The sequence below is a fragment of the Oryx dammah genome, unplaced genomic scaffold (assembly GCF_014754425.2).
Source record: "Oryx dammah isolate SB20612 unplaced genomic scaffold, SCBI_Odam_1.1 HiC_scaffold_12, whole genome shotgun sequence".
NCBI classification, from domain to species: domain Eukaryota; kingdom Metazoa; phylum Chordata; class Mammalia; order Artiodactyla; family Bovidae; genus Oryx; species Oryx dammah.
This window is the reverse complement of record NW_024070196.1, coordinates 5992257-6017737: the sequence shown is the minus strand read 5'-3', so window position 1 is coordinate 6017737 and position 25481 is coordinate 5992257. Positions and strand designations below refer to the sequence as shown.

Here is a 25481-nt window from a genome sequence, read left to right as displayed (position 1 = left end):
CCAGCAGCAAAAATTATCCTTGTCCGAGTACATGTTGGGGGCTTCCCAGATGGTGTTAGTGGTAAAGAACCTGTCTGCCAGTGGAGGAGACATAAAAGACATGAGTTTGATCCCTGGGAGGGATCCTGAGGAGGGCATAGCAACCCACTCCAGTTCTCTTGCCTGGAGAATCTCATGGACAGAGGAGCCTGGCGGGCTACAGTCTGTACGGTTGCACAGGGTTGGACACGACTGAAGTGACTTAGCATGCATGCAGGTACATTTTCATCATGCCACCATCCCTTTCAGATTCCTGCCTGGCTTTCAATTCTTCCTACCCTGATCTCCTCAAGTTCTCACCACATCCTCTTTCCTTATCAGCAGGTGTCCATATAATTTTCGATTCACTCTGGCAAACCACTCTGAGAACTAGCACGTACCCTGAGACTAGATGCCTTGCAGCTGGTCCTGATTGGTCAGGAGAAGACTTCCACACATATGATGACAAGAAGGCAGATCATGCCATACAGGTATGAAGTCTGAATTGAGAGGTTTCCCTTGTTTCCATGATCTGACTGCCCATGTCCAGCACTGGAGATCTGATCATCATAAGCGTCATCGTACTGGTGAGTATCAGTGGGAGAGGTAACTCTTCCTTCACTTTCTTTCTTAGTGATCATTCATGAACTGGTATGTTAATCATTTATGCAATGCACCAAATATTTCTGTACTTCATATACACAGAAAAAGATTGTACTTCCTGCCTTCTCTCTGGTTGGATGGAGCAATATGGTTAGTTCTGGTCAATGACTTGAGAGTAGAAGTAATATTTACATTTTTGAGCCAGTGCATTTAATTGCCAGGAAAAGACTTTAGAGCCTTCTTTCCTCTCATGATGATTTCACCTTTTGAGATGGTGGCCTGGGTTGCTCAACTCAGTGGAGCAGAGTCCTGTAGCAACCTCTGATGGATGGGCAACAGGATTGAGAAACCCTTGTTTTGGCCACTGAAGTTTTGGGATTGTTTATTACTGCAGCATCACATACCTTATCCTGCCTAATGTCTTCAGATCAACTCTCCGTGATAGTTACTTGAGAACAGGACCTCGGGCAAATGAAGGTTTGGCTAGGTGTAAAGGACAAACCTAAATTAGATCATGGTCACTGGGTTCTAAGAATGACGGTCCTAGCAAAGAGAACGAGGTTACATGTGGAGAAAATAGGACTCAAAGCAGAGCAGAGCAATATCTAGAGTTTGTCTAAGATTGGTGACAGAGATAAGATGTAGTGATCTCTGCCTAACACATACCCTAATGCTAGGTGTCTTGCAGTTAGCATTGCGTGTGGTCAGGAGGGGACTTCCACACACATATGACAAGAAGGCAAGGCCAGGGGTCTGGCTGCCTCCGTCTCATCACCTCCAAAGAGGACGGTCACCCCATTCACTCTGGTCCATGGTGGCCATTCAGATGAGTGATCGTGAGCAACATCTGGGAGGAGGCCCTGCCAGGCCAGAAGAACTCAACAGAGCCTGACGCTGTGTAAGAGCCAGCATGTCAAAGCAATGATTTCCAGCTTCCTGTAGTTACCATTAGTGAAATTGCACTGTCTGCTTCTAGGACCGCCCCTGCCAGGATCAGCGTTTCCCTGGGTTGAACTTTGCAGGGAGGAGGAGTTGGGGGAGGTAGTTGCCCTGTGCCTTCCTCCCTTTTGTGTGGAGCCTGAAAAAGAAGCCTGCTGTTTAGAAAGGTGCTTTGGTTTTAATTGGCAGGAGGTGGCTTGTGAGGATCTCCAGTTTTCTCCTTGTGTTATGATTTTGTGACAGTGTGAAGTCAATCTTAGAGCAGTTACAGCTCTCTTGAGCTGTCAGCAGCTCAGAGACTTCAACTCTGATTAAAATACATGACTAAAAAAATTACCATAATCCAGAGACAGGAGTGAAGAAAAAGCCGTAATAATACTGACAACAATGTGCCAGTTAAGAGGCTATTTAGTGCCTTCCTTCAACACAGGAGAGTCTCCTCAGAGTTGCCCCTGATAGAGCCAGGGCCTTGTTAGTGCATATGACAGGGCAGATACACCTGGAGAAGGAAGACGCAAGCTGAGTGCCCAGTGGATAATTTGTTTGCTAGAAGTTCCGTGAGTGGCACCGAGGAGAAGCCATCGGTATGATCTGGGCTCTGAACCAGCGTGATTAAGAGACCAGCCAGGAATGGAACTCTAGATCTTAGTCCAATGATCCAACATGTCCAGTGACTTGCCTAGCCCCAGTGAACACTGCTCTTGAAGCCTCTCACCACCTCAAAAACCTATGGGACAACCTATGTTGTCCAGAGCCATCCAAATCATCCAGTTCAGTTCAGTTCAGCCGCTCAGTCGTGTCCGACTCTTTGCAACCCCATGAATCGCAGCACGCCAGGCCTCGCTGTCCATCACCAACTCCCGGAGTTCACTCAGACTCACATCCATCGAGTCAGTGATGCCATCCAGCCATCTCATCCTCGGTCGTCCCCTTCTCCTCCTGCCCCCAGTCCCTCCCAGTATCAGAGTCTTTTCCAATGAGTCAACTCTTCACATGAGGTGGCCAAAGTACTGGAGCTTCAGCTTTAGCATCATTCCTTCCAAAGAAATCCCAGGGCTGATCTCCTTCAGAATGGACTGGTTGGGTCTCCTTGCAGTCCAAGGGACTCTCAAGAGTCTTCTCCAATACCACAGTTCAAAAGCATCAATTCTTCGGTGCTCAGCCTTCTTCACAGTCCAACTCTCACATCCATACATGACCACAGGAAAAACCATAGCCTTGACTAGACGGACCTTAGTCATCAAAGTAATGTCTCTGCTTCTGAATATACTATCTAGGTCGGTCATAACTTTTCTTCCAAGGAGTAGGCGTCTTTTCATTTCATGGCTGCAGTCATCATCTGCAGTGATTTTCGAGCCCCCCAAAATAAAGTCTGACACTGTTTCCACTGTTTCCCCATCTATTTCCCATGAAGTGATGGGACCGGATGCCATGATCTTCGTTTTCTGAATGTTGAGCTTTAAGCCAACTTTTTCGCTCTCCTCTTTCACTTTCATCAAGAGGCTTTTTAGTTCCTCTTCACTTTCTGCCATAAGGGTGGTGTCATCTGCATATCTGAGGTTATTGATATTTCTCCCGGCAATCTTGATTCCAGCTTGTGTTTCTTCCAGTCCAGCATTTCTCATGATGTACTCTGCATAGAAGTTCAATAAGCAGGGTGACAATATACAGCCTTGACATACTCCTTTTTCTATTTGGAACCAGTCTGTTGTTCCATGTCCAGTTCTAACTGTTGCTTCCTGACCTACATACAGATTTCTCAAGAGGCAGGTCAGGTGGTCTGGTATTCCCATCTCTTTCAGAAATTTCCACAGTTTATTGTGATCCACACAGTCAAAGGCTTTGGCATAGTCAATAAAGCAGAAAGAGATGTTTTTCTGGAACTCTCTTGCTTTTTCCATGATCCAGGGGATGTTGGCAATTTGATCTCTGGTTCCTCTGCCTTTTCTAAAACCAGCTTGAACATCAGGGATTTCCTGGTTCACTTATTGCTGAAGCGTGGCTTGGAGAATTTTGAGCATTACTTTACTAGCATGTGAGATGAGTGCAATTGTGTGGTAGTTTGAGCATTCTTTGGCATTGCCTTTCTTTGGGATTGGAATGAAAACTGACCTTTTCCAGTCCTGTGGCCACTGCTGGGTTTTCCAAATTTGCTGGCATAATGAGTGCAGCACTTTCACAGCATCATCTTTCAGGATTTGAAATAGCTTAACTGGAATTCCATCACCTCCACTAGCTTTGTTCGCCTCCAAAATCAGAGCCTCCAAATCATCCAGGACATTTCCTCTACCCACTCTACCCTGACTTTGCCGTCTGTATAACACTGCATACTCAGGTCTCATTTTCTTGGGACCTCTCTAGGTGACCCCAGCTACTTGATAAGCTAACTTGTTAATACTCTTAATGGTTTAAGATGTTAGCCTCTCCAGCTCTGTCTATTTGCATCTTAACAAGGACCTTTCAGCCTGAAGCCAAAGGTGTTACTGTTTAGAATTTAGGGCATACAACAAAAGGCTGGTGGGGGGTGGCATTTGGAAGCAGGAAGCTGTCTGGGGGACACTTTAATCACAACAGGTAAGTAGTTCTTTCCTTTGCCTAGGCATGCAGGCAAGCAATTCAGCCCCCTATTTGTAGTTTGGGACTCTGCACTGCTCCAGTTCTTTACAGTCAGATATAATTATACCGCTTTTAGTCACTCATCCTTTACTGAAGTCTACGCATTGCACTGCTTGTTGGCTTTCTCTCTCCAGACTTATTGTACGCAGGTTCCTCACAGTATATTTGCCTATGTTTGCGGGACACACAGAAACCTGTCATTAAACAATACAGGTAGTCATGTGAAAATTTCCCTAAGATGGGAAAGGAAACAATCACCCAAGTCCAGGAAGCACAGAGTTCTGTACAGGGTCAATTCAAGGAGAAACACACCAAGACACATAGGAGTCAAACTGACAGAAATTAAAGACCAAGAGACAATATTAAAAGCAACAAGGGAAAAGCAATATAAAACATACAAGGGAATCCCCATAAGACTATCAGCTGATTTTTTCAGTAAGAACTCTCCAGGCCAGAAGGTAGTGATGGAAGAGAATACAACCAAGAATACCCAGCAAAGCTTGTATTTCAGATTTGATGAGGAAATCAAAAGCTTTACAGAAAAGCAAAACCTAAAAATAATTCAGGACCTCCAAGCCACCTTTACAACAAATACTAAAGGAATCCCTGTAAGCAGAAAAGGCCACTACTAGAAAGAAGAGAATTACAAAATGGGAAAGCTTGTTGGGAAAGGCAAATGTACAGTAAAGATATGAAATCATCCACACATAAATATGATATCAAAGTCAGTAAAGAGGAGGAGAGTAAAAACGCAGGGTATTTTAAATGCATTTGAAATTCAGATATCAACAACTTAAAACATAATTATATATATAAAATATAGTGTGTATATATATATATATATATTGCTATACCAAAGCCTCTTGTTAATCACAAACCAAAAATCTATAATAGATATACACTCAAAAAGAAAAAAGAGGGACTTCCCTGGTGGTCCAGGGGTTAAGACTTTACGCTTCCACCACAGGGAGCAAGTTTTGATCCCTGGTTGGGGAACTAGGGTCCTGCATGTCACATGGTGTGGCCAAAAAGAGAAAAAAGAAAATGAACCCAAACAGAACACCAAGATTGTCATCAAAGAGAAGAGAAAAGATAATAAAAAAAAATCTAAATACAAATCCAAAACAGTAAAAAGGCAATAAGAAGACATATCAGTGATTGCCTTAAATGTAAAGGGATTAAATGTGCCAATCAAAAGACACAGACTGGCTGAATGGATACAAAAACAAGGCCTGTATTGATGCTGTCTACGAGAGATCTGCTTCAGGTCTGGAGACACATACAGACTGAAAGTGAAGGAGGTAGAAAAAAGTATTCCATGCAAATGAAAATCAAAAGAAAGCTGGAGTAGCAGTACTTAAATCAGACAAAATAGACTTTAAAATACCGATTCCTACAAGAGACAAAGAAGGACACTACGTAACAATCAAGGGATCCATCCTAGAAGAAGATAGAGCAATCGCAAATTTTTATGTACCCAACATAGAAGCACCTTAATATATAAGGGAAATGTTAACAGACATAAAAGGAGAAACTGACAGTAACACAGAAACAGTGGGTGACTTTAAACTCCTTATATCAATGCACAGATCACGCAGACAGAAAATCAATAAGGAGACATAGACCTTAAATGACACATTAGACCAATGGATTCTAGTGATATTTATAGAGCATCCCATTGAAAAATAGCAGAATATACATTCTTCTCAAGTGCCCACGGAACATTCTCCAGGATAAATAACATGCTGGGTCATAAAAGAGGCCTTGGTAAATTTAAGAGAACTGAAATCATTTTAAGCATCTTTTCCAAAAATACTGCTATCAGATTAGAAATCAACTATAAGAAAAAAACTGCAAAAGACACAATGACGTAGAGGCTAAACAATATGCTCCCAAGCAGCTAACGGAAAATATTAAATTAAATTTTCAAAGAGAAAATTTAAAAAAAATCTAGAGACAAGTGGAAGTGAAAACATGATCCAAAACCTGTGGGATGCAGCAAAAGTAGTTCTAAGAGAGAAGTTTATAGTGATACAGCTTACCTCAGGAAACAAGAAAAATCTCAAATGAACGACCTACTCTTATGCCTAAAGCACCTAGAGAATGAAGAACAAACAAAACCTAAAGTTGGCAGAGGGAAAGAAAATACAAAGATTAGAGCAGAAAGAAATGAAACAGATGAAGAAAACAATAGAAAAGATCCATGAAACGAAAAGCTGCTTCTTTGAAAAGATAAGCAAAATTGATAGATCTTTAGCCAGACTCATCAAGAAAAAAATGAAGAGGGCCCAAATTAATAAAACTAGAAATGAAAAAGAAGTTACAGTTTACCCCACAGAAATACAAACTACCATAAAAGACTATTTCAAGGCCAATAAAAGGAAAAACCCAGATGAAATGGATAAATTCTTTGAAAGATACAATCTCCCAAGACTTAGCCAGGAAGAAATAGAAAATATGAACAGGCCAGTTTCAAGTACTTGTAATACTTCCATTGAATCTGTGGTTTTAAAACTCCCAACAAAAGTTCAAGAGCAGATGACTTCACAGGCAAATTCTACCAAACATTTAGATTACAGTTAACAGCTATCCTTCTGAAACTATTCCAAAAAATTGCAGAGGAAGAAACACTTCCAAACTCATTCTATGAGACAACCACCATCACTCTGATACCAAAACCAGACAAAGATACTACAAAAAAGAAAATTACAGGACAACATCACTGATGAACATAGGTGCAAAACTTCTCAACAAATATTAACAAACCAAATTCAAAAACAATATGTTAAAAGGATGCAAACACCATGCCAAGTGGGATTTATCCTAGGAATGAAAAGATTTTTCAATATCCACAAAATCAAACAATCACATCAATGAATTGGACAAAAAAAACAAGATTATCTCAATAGATGCAGAAAAAGCTTTTGATAAAATTCAACATCCATTTATGATAAAAAAAGAGCTCTTCATAAAATGGACATAAAGGGAACATTCCTCAACATAATAAAGGCCATGTGAAAAACCCTCAACTAAAATCATATTTAATGGTGAAAAGCTGAAAGCAGTTCCTTCAGTATCAGGAACAAGAGAAGGATGTCCACTCTCACAACTTTTATTAGACATAGTTTTGGCAATCCTAGCCATAGCAATCAGAGAAGAAAAACAAATAAGTAAAAGGGATCCAACTTTGAAAGAAGTAAAAATGTCACTGTTTGCAAATAACATGGTACTATGTATAGAAAAATCCTATAGACACTTCTAGAAAACCACTAGAGTTCATCAATGAATTCAATAAAGTTGTAGTATACAAAATTAATACAGAGAAATATATTGCATTTCTATACACTAACAACAAAATATCAGAAAGAGAAATTAATAATCACATTTATCATCACATTGAAAAAAAAAAACAAACCTAGGAATAAACCTACCTAAGGAGGCAAAAACCTGTACTCTGAAAACTATAAGATGCTGATGAAAGAAACTGAAGACCACAAAAACCAATGGAAAGATATACCGTGTTCTTGGATTGGAAGAATCAGTATTGTTAAATTGACTATACTATCCAAGACAATCAACAGGTTTAATGCAACCTCTATGAAACTACCATTGGGATTTTTCACAGAACTAGAACAAAATTTTTTAAAACTTGTGTGGAAACACAAAAGACCCCTAAGAACCAAAACAATCTTGAGGAAAAATAATGGAGCTGGAGGATTCAGGCTCCTTGGCTTCAGACTGTACTACAAAGCTACAGTAATCAAGACAGTATGGTGCTGGCACAATATCAGACAAATAGATCAATGTAACAGGATAGAAAGTCCAGAAATAAACCCACATATCTATGGCCAATTAATCTACAAAAAAAGAAGCAAGAATATACAACAGAGAAAAGAAAATCTATTCAATAAGTGGTGTTGGGAAAACTGGATAGCTACATGTAAAAGAATGAGATTAGAACATTCTCTAACGCCATATACAAAAATAAACTCCAAGTAGATTAAAGACTTAAATGTAAGACTAGATACTATAAAACTCCTAGAGGAAAACAGGCAGAACACTCTTTGACATAAATTACATCAATATCTTTTTGGATCTATCTCCTAGAGTAATGGAGATAAAAACAAAAATAAACAAATGGGACCCAGTTAAATTCAAAAGACTTTGTTCAGCAAAGGAAACTATATATAAAACAAAAAGACAACCTACAGAATGAGAGAAAAGGATACGACTGACAGGGATTTATTTTCAAAATACACAAATAACTCATACAGCTCCATATTTAAATTAAAAAAAAAAACAGCAATTAGAAAACAAGCAGAATATCTAAATGGACATTTCTCCAAAGAAGACATACAAATGGCCAACAGGCACATAAAAAGTGCTCATTCAACATCACTAATTATTAGAGAAAAGCAAATAAAAACTACAATGAGATATCACTTCACTTAGGTCAGAAAGTCCATCATCAAAAAGTCTACCCTTGGAGCGGGTGTAGAGGAAAAGGAATCATCCCATACTCTTGATTGGAATGTAAATTGGGTACAGTCACTACGGAGGATAGCATAGAGGTTCCTTAAAAAAAAACTAAAAATAGAATTAACATATGATCCTGCAATCCCATTCCTGAGCATATGTCTGGAGAAAACGATCATCTGAAAAGATACATGCAGTACTATTTGCAATAGTCAAGACAAAGAAGTGACTTCAGTCCCCAGTGACTGAAGATGCCTAGAGACAATGTAGTATTTGCATACAATGGAACACTGCTGCTGCTGCTGCTAAGTCGCTCCAGTCGTGCCGACTCTGCACGACCCCACAGACGGCAGCCCACCAGGCTCCCCCGTCCCTGGGATTCTCCAGGCAAGAACACTGGAGTGGGTCGCCATTTCCTTCTCCAATGCATGAAAGTGAAAAGGGAAAGTGAAGTCGCTCAGTCGTGTCCGACTCTTCGCGACCCCATGGACTGCAGCCTACCAGGCTCCTCTGTCCACGGGATTTTCCAGGCAAGAGGACTGGAGTGGGGTGCCGTTGCCTTCTCCACAATGGAATACTACTCAGCCATAATAAAGAATGAAATAATGCCATATGTGGCAGCCTGGCTACACTAGAGATGACCATACTAAAGGAAATAAGCCACACAAAGGAAAACAAATATTGCATGGTATTGCTTACATGTGGAATCTAAAAACAAAAGATGCAAATAAATTTATTCTCAAAACAGAAGTAGACTCACAGATACAGAAAACAAACAGGGATACCAAAGGGGGGAGTAAATTAGGAGTTGGAATTAGCATGCAGTATATGAAGTAGGTAACTAACAAGGATGTACTATATAGCACAAGGGAAAAGAATCTGACAAATGAATATATATACTTATTTATAGTTTTATTGATTTACGTCCTCTCCATTTTTTTCTTGAAGGGTCTGGCTAAAGCTTTATTAAAAAAAAACCCAAACATAAACAAAAAAATTCACAAAGGGCTCTGTGATAAGTGGAAAATTTTTGCAGAGAAATTTGACAAATGAGTGTCAAAAGTTACAGACATAGCAAAAAAAAAAGTAATGATAAACAGCAGGGAGAGGGGTGAGGGATGAGCAAAGTGGAGTATGGGATAAAGAGATACAAATCATTATGCATAAAATAGCTATGAGGATGTATTGTATGACACAGGGAATATAGCCAGTATTTTGTAGTACCTATTAATGGAAGATAACATTTGAAGATTATGAATCACTATGTTGTACACCTGTAATTTATGTAATATTGTCATCAACTATACTTCAATAAAATTTTTTTAAGTATCAGAAGTCTTAAAAATGTGCGAGTTCTTTGACTCAGCAATTTACATCTAGGAATTTATTCTAAGATATCAGAGGTATTCATAAAATTTATGACTAAGTAAATATGAGGATATTAATCAGAGCATTTTCATAGAAAAGTATTAGAAATAATTCACAGGGACTACCCTCATGGTCCAGGGGCTAAGACTCTGTGCTCCCAATGCAGGAGACCCAGGTTTGATCCCTGGTCAAGGAACTAGATCCCACACACTGCAACCAGGAGTTTGCATGCCATTAACTAAGATGTGGTGCAGCCAAATAAACAAATAAATACTAAAAAAATGAAATAATTCACATAATGGAGGATTAATTAATGGGTATTTATTAATAAATGGGTATTTATTAATAAATGGGTATTATATATAAATAGGTAATTATAAACTAGAAAACTAGAAATTAGCCATTTAAAATTCTTATCTTAGAATAATTAATGGCACGGTAAAATGCTCACAATATATTTTTGCTTAAAATGAAGGTAGGTCACAAGATATAGTGAGTTTAATATAAATTTTGGAAAACATACAGTATAGGTATGGATAAAAGATCAGAAGGACATACACCAAAATGTTAACAGTGGTTATCTCTGAGTGCTTGTAGGAGTGATTTAAAATTTCTTCCTTACATTTCAAATTGTTAATGAGTTATTATTTTATAATCAGAAAAAGGTAATTAAAGAAGATAAAACTCATTTGTTCAAAAGTTCAGTATGATAAACCTACTAAGTCATATGACATGTAGGAAGGCTTGGTAAACTATGATGACCCTTGGTGAAGACTGTTGGGACAGCATAGGAGAATGTTGTTGTTTAGTCACTAAGTTGTGTCCAACTCTTTTTATGACCCCATGGACTGTAGCCTGCCAGGCTCCTCTGTCCATGGAATTTCCCAGGCAAGAATACTGGAGTAGGTTTTATTATTTAGCTGCAGCAAGGCTGATGGATTAGGCTATGATTGCCATTGAAAATAGCTGGTTGTACTCCCATATTGCTAGAGGAGGCAACATGCCACGCTCCAGGGGCTGCACCAGGGTTAGTCAGGAAGGAGAAGGGGAAAACTTGGGTAAGAGTCTTTTCTGGTATGTGTGAAAGAATTGGTGAAGTAGGGTAGTTCGGCTTAGGATTGGGTAGTTTGAATGATTTCAGTGGGCCCTGAGGCATAGCAGCTGCTCCTAGTTTTCTAATTCTTGGCTCTGGTGTGATTAGGGCAGGTGTACAGTGGCCCAACACATGAGCCCTGAGTATGAGCACCCTCTAAAGGAGGTGGATGGGAGTTTGCGCTCTGGATTAGTTGGTTTCCATACGAAAGGTGTGGAGCCCTTTATAATCCCTAAGAATTGGCTATTCTGGGGAGGGGTAGTCTTTCTGTCGTCAGCATCAAAAATGCAGAATAAAAAGACAAGATTAATATGTTGGGCAAATGAGCAATTCTAACTTTTATCACCTCTATAAGGAAAAGGGTCAGGTCCTTGGCATATCACACGATCCTTGGCATATCTCACAGTCCTTGCCAACCTCTGTTTTATAGAATCATAGTTGTATTTGTTTTTTGGTTATCTACTCCTATATGACAAACTGCAACCACTCCCTCCCCACCCCCGCCAACTTAGTGATTAAGACCAACAATCGCTTTACTTGCTTGTGATTTTGCCATTAGGCTGTGTTCAACTGGGTGCTTGTTTTGCTGTCCTCGTGTGACTACAATGAGCTAGCCAGGCAGCTCTGGGTTGGCAAAGTTGGGATGCTGGAATGGCTGGGTCTCTCTGTTTCTTTCTTTCTCTCCTTGGGAGCTCAGGACATCCTCTCCAAATGAACACTCCAGCAGAGAAGCCAGACATCTTTCCTAGCACATCAGGCCTCCCAAGACTGCAGAAATGGGAGTTGCCAGGCCTTCGTAAGGCTTGGTCCTGAAACAGAACCACACCTCACCTGCCACATTCTCTTGATGAAAGCAAGCTGCAGGTTTCGCCGAGATTCAGCTGGAGGGGAGTAGACAGGGTATGAATTCCAGGACATGGGCTCATGAGGAGGGGTGTGCTATAGGCCCATCGATGTAATGAACTGTCAGGAGAGGTGAGACAGGGCATCCATCCTAGCAGTGCTTTTAGAGACTCCAGAATCCTAGGGTCACTGAGCCCCAGCCAGTGAGGACACAGCGATCCCAGTGACCACACCATCCACAAGGGCTGTCTGAACGTTCTGGGCTCTCTCCTGAAGAAGGGGCAAGATAAGGAACCACACTTGTTTTATAATGAAAGGAAACTTCGAAAAGGTAGATACCAATTTTCAGTGAGCAGGCCTCAGAATACGAGGTTTTGCTGTATTTTTAGACAAAGTATACCAGGTCGTGACTGATCAAAGAGTCAATGGAAAGCCTTGATGGGACGACCAGACGGCTACTTATTTGAATTCACTTCAGCCGACGGAAAGGTGTTTCTTTTGCTTTGTAGGCTTTTAATAGAAGAAAGCGTTTTGCGAAACTGAATAATCTCTCTCTAAAGAAATGAAAGAAATCCTGGGAAGCAGCAAGATTCATGAGTTTTGCTAAATGCCAAATTTCCTCCTAGATTTTACTTTTCTTCAAAAAAAAAAAAAAAAAGAAGAAGAAGAAGTCTCTGGACTACTGTGATTGCTCTAAATCCCTAGGTTGGAATTTAGACGCAAAGGGTAGTTTGCTCAGCTGAATTTTCTGAGCACTTTCTCAGAAATGGGTCTGATTTCTTCAAGAAGAACCAGCTCAGACTCTCCCAACACAGCGCCTCTAATGACAAAGGAGAAGAATGCAGGACCCAAATCCTTTTTAGTTCTAAATGTACCTGCAAACGTTTCCTAGCATTCTCCTTTTAATCTTTAAAATGTATGCTAATTTTCCCTTCTGTTTCATTATATATTCATTGTTGATTTAAAATGAAAGGTAATGTTTTAGATTATTCATTACTTACCCCAGGGATGACCAAGGGTATCTCTTCTCTGATTTCCCTCTACTTACTGGATAATTGTCTCTTTTGTTTTATATTAGATTATTATTTAGCAAATATTAAATCCTTCCTTTTGACTTCCAGGGGAAGGGTAGATGTTCCTACCTCCATCTTATTCAATATTTTCTGAATTCTAAGTTTATCCCTTCTTGCACACTCTTCCTCAGTTTTAGGGTAAACACTGGAGTTCTCCATCTTTATCATCCCATTGACTAGCTCTGAAACATGCAAAAAAAAACCCACCCCTGTTTTTCTCGAGTCTGGGGTCATGCCATATCTTGCTTGGAATTTTTCTTAGTTTGGGCTGCTATAAAAAAGTACCAAAGATTGGGTGGTTGGAACAGCAGACATTTATTTCTCATAGTTTTACAGGTTAGGATGTCCTAGGTGAAGGTGCTGGCAGATTTGGTCCCTGGTGAAAGCCCCCTTCCTGTCTTATAGATGGCTGCCTTCTTGCTGCATCTGAACAGGGTAGAGAGCAAGTGGTCTGGTGTGTCTTCCTCTGCCTACAAGGGCACTAGTTCAACCAGAAGAGCTCCACCCTCATCGTTGCCAGAAACCACCTTCAGCAGGAAACTCCTTTGTCCTGTCACTTTAGCAGAGCTATGTTGTAACTAATCTTAAACCAGGCACCCCCATGTTTTACTCATCTCTGGCCCTAGCACACCTTTCAAATCTTTTGATCACACAATACCTTGTCTAACCTGTTGGATCTTTCCATAGATCAAATAAGTAGAAACAAAGGATTAATAGATGACCAGATCTCTTCCCTAACTTCACCCTTCAGTAATCCTGCAAAGCATGTGAACACAATAATATCTAAAGAAAGATCACAAGAAATTGATGAGTCTACATGCAGTGGGAAATGGCAACCAGTCTGACCCCCTATCTCAATGATTAACTAAAATTAGTTCCTCTTTTCCCTTTAAAACTTTCCTGGCTGAGCAGAATCCTGGGAGTTGGTTTTTGGGGGACATAAGCCCATCTTCTCCCTAGATTGCCAGCATTCTAATTAAAAGCAACTTTCCTTTTACCAACAACTGCCTCTCAGGTATGGATTTTTGTTTTGAGGAGCCAGACTGAGTTCAGTAGCATCGTGAACTCATGGAAACCTAATTATCTCCCAAAGGCCTCACCTCCTAATATCACCATTTGGGGGATAAGGTTTCAAGGTATGAATCTGGAGGAGACACAAACATTCAGTCCATAGCAGGCTCTTACACTGATGTCTTAACTGGTCCCCCTCACCTTCAGTCTCTTTTACATAGTTTTCAGATTGGTCTTCCTAAAATGCAGAAAGGGCACATCACTTGCTAATGTAATACATTTCAATAGTCTCTGATTTACTGAGTCACGCTACTGATATTTGCAGCAGGTCAGAACCAGGTCCCTCCCAACTCTTCCATTTCACCTCCAATTATGTCTCCTCCCTTCCACCCTCTCTTCTTTGCTAAAAGTCTTTCCTCTAACCCCATCCGCTTGGCAAGGCAAATGCTGCTCATTCTTTCTGGCCTAGCTCAAATGTGATAGCTTTTGTGAAGTCTCCTCCCCAGGCAGAATCAATCATTCCCTTGTCTAGTTATTTATAGGTAAGTGACACACACACACACACACACACACACACGCACATAGATATACATACATAAAACAAGACATTCACTCACAGGATTACGAGGGCTGACAAGTCTGAATCACTGTGGTCAGCAGGCTGGAGACCCAGGAGAGCCAATGGTGTGGTTCAGGTCCAAAAGCCAGCAGACTCAAGATTGGGAAAGAGCTGATGTTTCAGTTCAAGTTTAAAGACAGGAAAAAAAAAAAAATCCTAGCATGAGGAACCAGGCTGGAGGAATTTTCTCTGATTTAGGTGAGGGTCAGAATTTTTGTTTTATTCAGACCTTCAACCCTCACAGAAACACCAGAATGATGTTTGACCAAATATCCAGGTACCCTGTGGCCCGGTCATGTCAGTACATAAAATTGACCATCATGCCTGGGGAACTATTAAAAAATACAAATACTGCTGGCCCCATCCCCGGGGCTTTAGTTTCACTGGTCAGGGGTAGAACCTAGGCATCAATATATTCAATGTTTTAAACTTCTTTCTTGCGTGAGTGGAGAAAGCCAAGTAAGTTTCTCATATATACACCTGTTATAGACTGTGGGACCTTTGAGGGCAGGAAAGATCTTTACTCCTGGTTACCTCAAAACCTGCCTCCGTGGTAGCTAATACTAGATACTGAATTATTGTTTTTGTTTAGTTGCTAAGTCATCTCTGACTCTTTGTGACCCCATGGACTGCAGCGTTCCAGGCTCCTCTGTCCTCCACTAACTCCTAGAGTTTGCTCAGATTCATGTCCCACTGAATTTGCTATCTAACCCCCTCATTCTTGGCTGCCCACTTCCTTTGCCTTCCGCCTTTCCTAACTGAATTGATGCTTCAAGTTTAATTGGTGTACAATTAATTTCAATGTAGTGTCACTACTGTAGTCTCACTGCAGTTATAGGCTGAACCACTGCTTAGTCACTGGATCTTGTCTGACTCTCTGTCACTCCATGGACTCTAGCCAGCTAGTCTCCTCTGTCCGTGGAATTTTACAGGCAAGAATAAATGCTGGAAATTGGTTGCTATTTCCTACTTCAGGGGATCCTCCCAACCCAAGGGTTGAACCCGAGTCTCTGGTGTCTCCTGCGCTGGCAGGTGGAATTCTTTATCACTGGCACCACCTGAGAAGCCCACAGGTTGAATTATGTCCCCCTAAAAGATTTGAGACCTTCGAAATCCAAGTGATTTTGTGATATATGCTGCAAGTCTCTTGAACTGAACAATTTTCTAGAATGGATCATCTGAACTGGTCTCATTCAGAAGCTATCCATAGATCCACTAGAAATTAATAAGCAGGCACCTGGATTATCAATTCATCCTTTCTTCCCCAGAGCTTAATCAACTCAGGATCTGTTGGAGGAAGTTCAGGGTAAACCTGTGGGCTTGGGTGTCCCATCAAGGTCACCGAGAGGCTCGGCTGGCTCAGCCATCTGCCCCTCACTCTTTGACGTCTCTTCAAATTAAACACCACGCCCTGTGGTAAAATTGCTCCTGCTTTATAAATAGCAGACTTGGCTGGAGTTGCACTGAAAATGCTACAGAGGAAGGCTGTCAGAGAGAAGAAAAAGGAAAGGCTACAGACGCAAGGGCAAATTTCTTGGTCAGGGGACTCCAGTCTCTACGCACTCTCTGTGTAAGGAAGGTGTCCCCGGAGGCTCTCCCCTCACAGCTCTTATGACTGTTTTCTTTTTAGATTTTTTTTTTTTATGTGGACCATTTAAAAAATCTTTATTGAGTTTGTTACAATATTGATTTTATTTTATCTTTTGGTTTTTTGGCTCCAAGGCACGTGGGATCTCAGCTCTCTGACCAGGGATTGAACCCGCACACCCTGCAATGGAAGGTGAAATCTTAACCGTGGGGTCACCAGGGAAGTTCCTGTGACTTAAAATCTCATCCACCCAAGCAAATATCCCCCTTTTCCTCCCCCACTTTTTGCACCCCTTGACTTTACTTTGGGTCAGGAAATTGCTCCGAGGTTACTTTACGAACAGCACATACGCAGGCCCCTTTCTGTGGCCTCGTGGCATGCTTCTCATTTCAGTCACATCACTGCGGAGTTAAAACGGAAACTGGCCACAGGCAACACATTGTCACTGACGCTTTCTGCAGCCACGTCGTTATAATATCATAATATAGTTTTATGACTGGCTGGCCTACGATTTTATAGGGCTGCTACAAACCTCGCCTCTGCTCGGAGAGACGGCTGCTGAGTCTCCTAACTTCACTTTCTTGTTCTCTGTGCTCTTCTCCCTGCCTCTTCAGTCCCGTCCCCGATGGGCACTGCTTCCTCCTGCTGGCTGACTCTTCATGGCTGTCACCTCACTACGGTCAGTCCTGCCAAAACTCCTCAGCCAATTTTGTTTTAATATTTGACCTTTGCCCATTGCCTACTGCTCCCATTGCTCACATTCTATCCACACACACACACACACACACACACACACACACACACATGCACGCGCGCCTGCTGCCTGTCCGCACAGTCCCCGCCCCTCCCTGCAGGCCACGTGATATACCAGCCTTCAAATCCAGGTCCTCTCTGTGCACTGTGGTGCCAAGTCAGACAGGGAGGCTGTGCCCAGGGACACGGGTTCTCAGTGCCACTGAGAGGCTCACCTGGTCCCCGATCCTTCCATCTCTGGAAAAGCCGCACGTCACTGGTGGCCCAGGGCATCCTTGGGGCTCCATCTACTAGGCAGGCGCAGGATACAGAGAGCCCAGGGGTGGAGCTACTGCTGGGCTCATCTTTCTCAGAGGCTGGTTCTTTTTCTTTTCTTAATCTCTGCTCCTCTCCATGGAAGGTGAGGCTTCCAGCATCTGGGGTGATTTTGAGGGTCACTTTGGTGTCTACATGATATACTGCTTGCTTATTTCTCCTCGTCCATAGTTCTCTGGCTGTAAAGCAGGGCAGGAAGGCCAGAGCGTTAGGAGAGCACGGGATGGCTTGATTTGCTCTCCCTGCCCCTACCCTGGGCCATCCCCGCTCAGACTGCGGTGGGCTTCTGTACAACCAAGTTCCTTCTCTGAGTGATGTCTGGAGTGCAGCAGCCTCGGCACCACCAGGGAGTTTGATCCACCTGCAGAAATTCAAGCCCTATGCCAGACTTCCCGAATCAGAATCTCGTTTTAGTAGGATCCCCAGGTAGTTCAGCGTGCCAAACGGTGGGCCTCAGGGCTGGGTTCTGGCCGAGTGGTGTTATACTCAGGTGTGAGCAGTCTTGGGGCCGGAGGGTCCAGGGCCCAAGGTGATGTGGAAGGCAAGCCCTTGAGAATGTTCGCAGGCTCAGTGTGTTTATGGGATATCAACGTGTCAGCCTAGCAATCTCTTTATGGGCATAGTTTAATTAACGCTAATTGCTCTTGGCCTATTGTGTGACTGGAGCAGGGTTTACAGAACATCACCATAATCTAAAACCCTATAAAAGAGTCGTTGTCTTTAGAGGCCTTGTAACTCATGCCTGGAAACATCTTTGGGTCTTTGATGCATCACCCTGATTGTGAATGCTGCCTGCATTTGCGTAATTCTCAGAGGTATCCAGGCACTTCCTTTTTAGGGGGTCAGTTGCGTCCAGGTGAAGAGCGATGCTCTGTTATGGGGGTGGCAGTTGGTGAGAATTTGCTTTACAAAGAGAGATGGATGGCTAATGCAGTTTTACTATCCAATTCTGTGCTTTCATGGATTACATAAATTCTGTTGTTGTTGCTATTGCCTTCAGGCCAGTGGATGTATAAAGTTGTTTCCACATTGCTAGGACCCCCATCACTCCTCCTCTTGGTGCCTGCAGGTTAGGGAGAGGAAGGGGCAGCTTGAGGTCATGGAGACCATGATCCATGAAGAACCGTGGCGCCATCAGAGGAAGCTCACGGGACAGTTGCCAGTGACAGGGACCTCTGCAGCCACCACTGACAGGTGAGGAAGGAAGGCAGCTGCTGGGCGGGGGGCCTGTCTGCCTGTGCCAAACCCATGTCTGAGATCACAACCATTAGAGAAAAAGAACACATCTATCTTGTCAACATTGACCTTTGCCTGCCTTGCCCCCTTGTTTACCACCCGCCTTGACCTTTTCTCTTAATCTCTCTATTTCCTTTCGTTTGAAAGGGATATAGGTGTGTTTTGAGCTCATTCTCATTCCGCTTCAATTAACTTCAACAGTAATTTACTTCCCACAGTTACTACCCTCCTAGAGGAGTTGGGCCTCTGAAACGTTCACACCTCAAAATATGGAAAATCATTCCTCAAGGTTTCTTTTCCTCAATGTATCTTCTCTTACTTTGAACTTTGGAAATAATCTCTTGCATGGTTCATGGCTTGCATCTCCTCCCCAATCACGGAGCAACATTGCCTTGCTCAAGACCAAATACTACCCATCTTCCCTGAGTTGGGTTTATTTTTACTCTTGTGGTTTCTTGCAATCTCACTAAAATCCTGTGACGTTAAGTAGGATGGGTATCCTAATGCCTGCATCACAGGTAAAGGAACCAAGGTCACGGAGCCTCTTTCAGGAAGCAGAACTGGGTTGAAATGAGGACCTCTGGCTTCCTGGACCCGGCCTTCGTGGGCGCCAAGGGCTGGGTCTTGCTTTCAGGCATGGTGGGAGCAGCGGCGCTGGCCCTCTGCTCAGCCTTGCCCTCAGTCTGCCCAGGGAAGGCCAAGATCAAGAGCCTCACTGACCCTGCACCCCCTCTTGAGCTTGGTGGGCCATCCTACTGTGAGCTCGTGCCCCGATGTGTCAGGGGAGTCCCCGCTCTTCCACAGTCAGCCCGCGACACAAAGGCTCTGCTCCTCTCAGGACTCTGAGTCTGTGTGGTGGTTGGTTTGGGAGGCATGACCCATTTTTCTACACTGAGCAGGCATCTGCCATCTGTGGGCTCTCTCACCCAGATGATTCAAATTCTCTTAAATCCAGTTACATGTCACTTATCATTTGTTCTGTGTCCCAGCTTTGCATCATCTGCTAATCTAGAGATCTGAATTTCTGTCATTTCAGTCCTTGCAATCTGTGGATGAACTGACAGAGATTCAGTGATTCCCAGAAAAGAGAGAGAAAAAATGCCTCCCTTCCTCCCACATTTATTAGTGAGCATTTGCCTCGCCTCAAGCCCAGTGCTGGGTGCTGGGGGACAAAGCTGCCCAAGCAGAGATGATTCCTGGCCTCCGGGAGGACACATGCCAGTGGGCTCATCCCTTAGTGAAACAACACAAAACAGGCAAGAAGGAGGTAGCATTGAATGTGAAATCCCTTCCATATCCCACTAGAATTAAGCTCCTGGATGGCTGGGGGTGGCGGGAAAGCCAGTCCTGTTTGCTGATAGATCCCGGCACAGAGCCTGGCACATGCTGGGGCACAGTTCCAAGCTAACTGAGTCTCAGTTTGCATTACTGGCCCCAGTTCCCCCTCTTTCCTATTCACATCCTTACCACAAAACGAGGCAGCTCCTCTAAGGGCGGAGACTACTCCCTGCTGCTTGGCTGTGACCCGTGGCTGGCCAGGGAAGTACGTGACGAGGCATGAGTTCCACGAGGAGGCTCCTAAGAGCTGCTTACACATTGCCACTCACTTTTGAGCTCTGTCACTGCCATGAGAAGAGCATATCCTGGCTAGGCCCCTGGTCTAAGGAAGCAGAGAGACAGCAGTGCAGATCCAGACCTGCAGCGTGGAGCGACGGCTCCAGCCCAGCCTTGCCTGTGTTGGCTCAGCCCACCCCCCACCCCGCAGATGCCCAAAAGTCCAGCCAAGACTAGCAGACTGGCTGCAGCTGAGCCTGGCTCACCCATAGATGGGCAAACCACAGTACTGCTATTTCAGCCATGGAGATTTGGGATGGTTTGTTATGTGGCATTATTGTGAAAATAGCAAACTGGCGGGCTTCCCTGATAGCTCAGTTGGTAAAGAATCCACCTGCAATGCAGGAGACCCCAGTTCGATTCCTGGGTTGGACAGATCTACTGGAGAAGGGAGAGGCTACCCACTCCAGTATTCTTGGACTTCCCTTGTGGCTCAGCTGGTAAAGAATCTGCCTGCACTGCAGGAGACCTGGATTCGATCCCTGGGTTGGGAAGATCCCCTGGAGAAGGGAAAGGCTACCCACTCCAGTATTCTGGCCTGGAGAATTCCATGGAGTCCATGGGGTCACAAAGAGTCAGACATGACTTTCACTTCACTTCAGCCAACCGATGACCCTCTCAGTCTGTTACCTGATTTCTTTCAGGGCCTGGACCTCTACGTTGTTATTTACCCTTTTGATTGTTCTAAAACCAGGGGTTGGCAAACTTGTTCATAAAGGTTCAGATAGTAACTGTTCCCAACTTCAAGGGCCCACACCGTGGTCTCTGTTGCATACTCCCATCCTCCCTCACTTCCTTCCTCTCTCCCTTCCTTTCCAGGCACATTTTATAAGAGGGCCTCTAGTTGATGAAAGGAGCTCTGAGAATCACTGAGTCTTTGTCAGTTCATCTACAGATTGCAATAAGTAGAACAAAAGAAATTCAGATCTCCAGATCAGCAGGAGATGTAAAGCTGGGATGCAGAACAAATGACCAGTGACAATGAAAATGAATTTAAGAGAATTCAAATTTGATAGCTTTGTTTCTTTTTTTTTTAATCTCTCAGTCATGTCCCACTCTTTGGGACGTCATGGACTATATAGTCCATGGCATTCTCCAGGCCAGAATCCTGGAGTGGAGATTCCCTTCTCCAGGGGATCTTCCCAACCCAGGGATCGAACCCAGGTCTCCCAGAGAATTCAAATTTGAATCATTTGGGCCAGAATCTTAATTTGGACTTTTGCTCTGGGTCCCTTTTAATTTGAAGGATATTAAGTACTAGCTTCAGAATCCCTCTAGTCATTGCTTTCAGCATTTAAAATCAAAACAGAATTATTTAAAAAAATAGGTTCATTTGAATACTAACCAGCCATAAAAAATAAGATGTTGCCATTTGCAGCAACATGGATGGACTTGGAGGGCATTATACTAAGTGAAATAAATCAAAGCAAGAAAGGCAAATACTGTATGATATCATTTATATGTGGTATCTAGAAAATACAACAAACTAATGAATATGACAGAAAGAAGCAGACTCAGATACAGAGAACAAACTAGTGGTTTCCACTGTAGGGGTAGGGGAGTGGGGGGTACACACTGGTGGGTGTAAGACAGGCTCAAGGATGCATTATACAACACGGGGAATAGACTCAATATTTTGTAATAACTGGAAATGGAAAATAACCTTTAAAATTGCATTAAAAATTTTAAAAAAATGAAAAGTAGGTTCAATTAAATGGTGCAAAAGCCAAAAGGTACAAAATGGTATACAGTCAAAATTAAGTCACCTGCTCACTCTTTTTTAAAAAAATTTTTTTGCCATTTTATTTTTTTGATTAAAGGATTGTGGTTTTCTGTCAGACATCAACAAGAATCAGCCATGTCCCCTCCCCCCTGAAACTCCCTTCCATCTCCCTTCCCATCCCACCTTTCTAGATTGACACAGAGACCCTGGTTGAATTCCCTGACTCGTATAGTAAAGAAAGTGAAAGTGAAGTCGCTCAGTCGTGTCCGACTCTTTGTGACCCCATGGACTGTAGCCTACCAGGCTCCTCCCTCCATGGGATTCTCCAGGCAAGAGTACTGGAATGGATTGCCATTTCCTTCTCCAGGGGATCTTCCCCATCCAGGGATCGAACCCTGGTCTCCTGCATTCCAGGCAGACGCTTTAACCTCTGAGCCACCAGGGAAGCCCACTGGCTATCAATTTTACATATGGTACTATAAATTTCCTCGTTATTCTCTCCATACATCTCACCCTCTCCCTCCTCCCCTTCCCTCGTGTCCGTAGGTCTGTTCTCTATGTCTGTTTCTCCATCGCTGCCCTGAGAAGAAATTCATCAGTAGCATCTTTCTAGATTCCATATATATGTGTCAGTATATGATATTTATATTTCTCTTTCTGACTTACTTTACTCTGTATAATAGGCTCTATGTTTGTCTACCTCATGAGAACGGACTCGAATGCCTTCCTTCTTATGGCTGAGTAGTATTCCATTGTATATATGCACCACAGCTTCTTTATCCCTTCATCTGTTTATGGACATCTAGGTTGCTTCCACATTCTAGCTATTGTAAATAGTGCTGCAATGAACAATGGGCTACATGTGTCTTTTTCAGTTTTGGTTTCCTCAGGGTATATGCCTAGTAGTGGGATTGCTGGGTCAAATGGTGGTTTTATTCCTAGTTTTGTAAAGAATCTCCATTTCCCGGCCTGCTGTGGGGGATGGAGTTGGGGAGGACTCCTATACTCCAGCCTCCCTGACTTCTCCACGTCGGTCTGGTCCCACCATGAAGAGGATGGAGGTGGCCAGTGGCCCTGCAGCTCCAGAAAATGGAGACTCTAAAGCAGTGTCTGCTGCGCCGCAACAACAGCTGGGAACATGGCATGGTGGCCTCTTGTCTCAAGGAGCTGAGGAGCAAGGCTTGTGACATTCTGGCCATTGATAAGTCCCTGGGACCAGTCACTCTGGTCCTGGCAAAGGATGGCACCATAGTGGATGATGATGATTACTTCCTGTGTCTTCCTGCCAACACTGTTTGTGGGATTGGCTGGGAATGAGAAGTGGACACACAACTCAGATGGAGGTACAGCTCGGATTACCCGAGAGTCCTTCGAAAGAGGTGAGACAGATAGCGGGGCAGGCTTGAAGTGGAAGAACGGGGCCAGGCAGCTGAAGGAAGACCTATCCAGCATCATCCTGCTGTCCAAGGAGGAGCTCTGGGTGCACGCTGATGTCCTGTGTTCAGAGCTGGCTCAGAAACTCGGCCAAAGTCATGTGGCAGTCCAGGGGCTCCAGAACACCCTCCAGTAGGTGCTTGACCAGAGAGAAGAAGCCTGTCAGTCCAGGCAGCTCCTGGAACTTTACCTCCAGGCTTTGAAGAAGGAAGGCAGCATCTTGTCGAAGCAGCAAGAATCCAGAGCTGACTTTCAGGACAAGTGGAACACTGTTGATACCAGTGTTAAAGAGAGCTCCTCCAAAGTTACGCCTGCGAGCCAGATCCTCTTGGTGCTGAAGGAGAAATCTGCCCCAGAGCTGAGTTTGTCTAGTCAGCATCTGGAGGTGGGCGAGCACCAGGGACCCTGACCTTTGCAGGGAGACACTTGTATTGGGGTTTTTCACCTCTGTAGACCCTGAATCATAGCTGCCAATTTGCCTATTATTACATGCAAAGCTTCCCTTGTAGCTCAGTTGGTAAAAAATCTGTCTACAATGCAAGATACCTGGGTTTGAGTCCTGAGTTGGGAAGATCCCCTGGAGAAGGAAATGGCAACCCACTCCAGTATTCTTGCCTAGAGAATCCCATGGACTATCAGGTTCCTCTGTCCATGGGGGTCACAAGAGTTGGACACAACTTAGTGACTAAACCACCACCATACCGTCTTCCATAGTGGCTGCATCAATTTACATTCCCACCAGAAATGCCAGAGGGTTCCCTTTTCTCCACACCCTCTCCAGCATTTATTGTTTGTAGACTTTTTGATGATGGCCATTCTGACTGGTGTAAGGTGATATCTCATTGTGGTTTTGACTTGCATTTCTCTAATAATGAGTGATGTTGAGCTTCATTTCATGTCCTTGTTAGCCGCCTGTATGTCTTCTTTGGAGAAATGTCTGTTTAGGTCTTTCCCCCACTTTTTGACTTGGGTTGTTTGTTTTTCTGATATTGAGTTGTATGAGCTGCTTGTATATTTTGGAAATTAATTCTTTGTCAGTTGTTTTCTTTGTTATTATCGTCTCCCTTTCTGAGGGTTGTCTTTTCACCTTGTTTGTAGTTTCCTTTGCTGTGCAAAAGGTTTTAAGTTTAATTAGGTCATACTTATTTATTTTTGTTTTTATTTCCATTACTCTAGGAGGTGGGTCATAGAAGATCTTGCTTTGATTTGTGTCATTGAGTGTTCTGCCTATGCTTTCTTCTAAGAGTTTTATAATTTCTGGTCTTAAATTTAGGTCTTTAATTCACTTTGAATTTATCTTTGTGTAGGGGCTTCCCTTGTGGCTCAGATGGTAAAGCGTCTGCCTACAATGCGGGAGACCCGGGTTCGATCCCTGGGTAGGGAAGATCCTCTGGAGAAGGAAATGGCAGCTCACTCCAGTACTCTTGCCTGGAAAACCCCATGGATGGAGGAGCATGATAGGCTACAGTCCATGGGGTTGCAAAGAGTCAGACACAACTGAGTGATTTCACTTTGCTTCACTTCATGGCATTAGAAAGTGTTCTAATTTCATTCTTTTGCATGTAGCTATCCAGTTTTTCCAGCACCACTTATTGAAGAAGCTATCTTTGCCCCATTGTATATTCTTGCCTCCTTTGTCAAAAAATAAGGTACCCGTAAGTACATGGGTTTATCTCTGGGCTTTCTATCTTGTTTCATTGGTCTATATTTCAGTTTTTTTGCCAGTACCATACTGTCTTGATGACTGTAGCTTTGTAGCATAGTCTGAAGTCAGGAAGGTTGATTCCTCCAGCTCCATTCTTCTTTCTCAAGATTGCTTTGGCTACTGAAGGTCTTTTGTGTTTCCACATTGTGAAATTTTTTGTTCTGGTTCTGTGAAAAATGCCATTGGTAATTTGATAGGGATCACATTGAATCTGTAGATTGTATTTGGTAGTATAATCATTTTTGCAATATTGATTCTTCCTACCCAGGAGCATGGAATATCTCTCCATCTGTTCATGTCATCTTTGATTTCTTGTCTTATAATTTTCTGTATGCAGTTCTTTTGTCTCCTCAGGTAGATTTATTCCTAAATAGTTTATTCTTTTTGTTGCATTGGCTAATGGGATTGATTCCGAATTTCTTTTTCTGATTTTTCATTGTATTTAGGATTGCAA

At 43.0% G+C, this 25481-nt stretch overlaps 1 pseudogene; it reads left to right on the top strand.

The window, feature by feature from the left end:
- The first annotated feature begins 22943 nt into the window (after positions 1-22943).
- Positions 22944-23872, top strand: LOC120871496 (annotated as a pseudogene).
- Positions 23873-25481: the final 1609 nt, after the last annotated feature.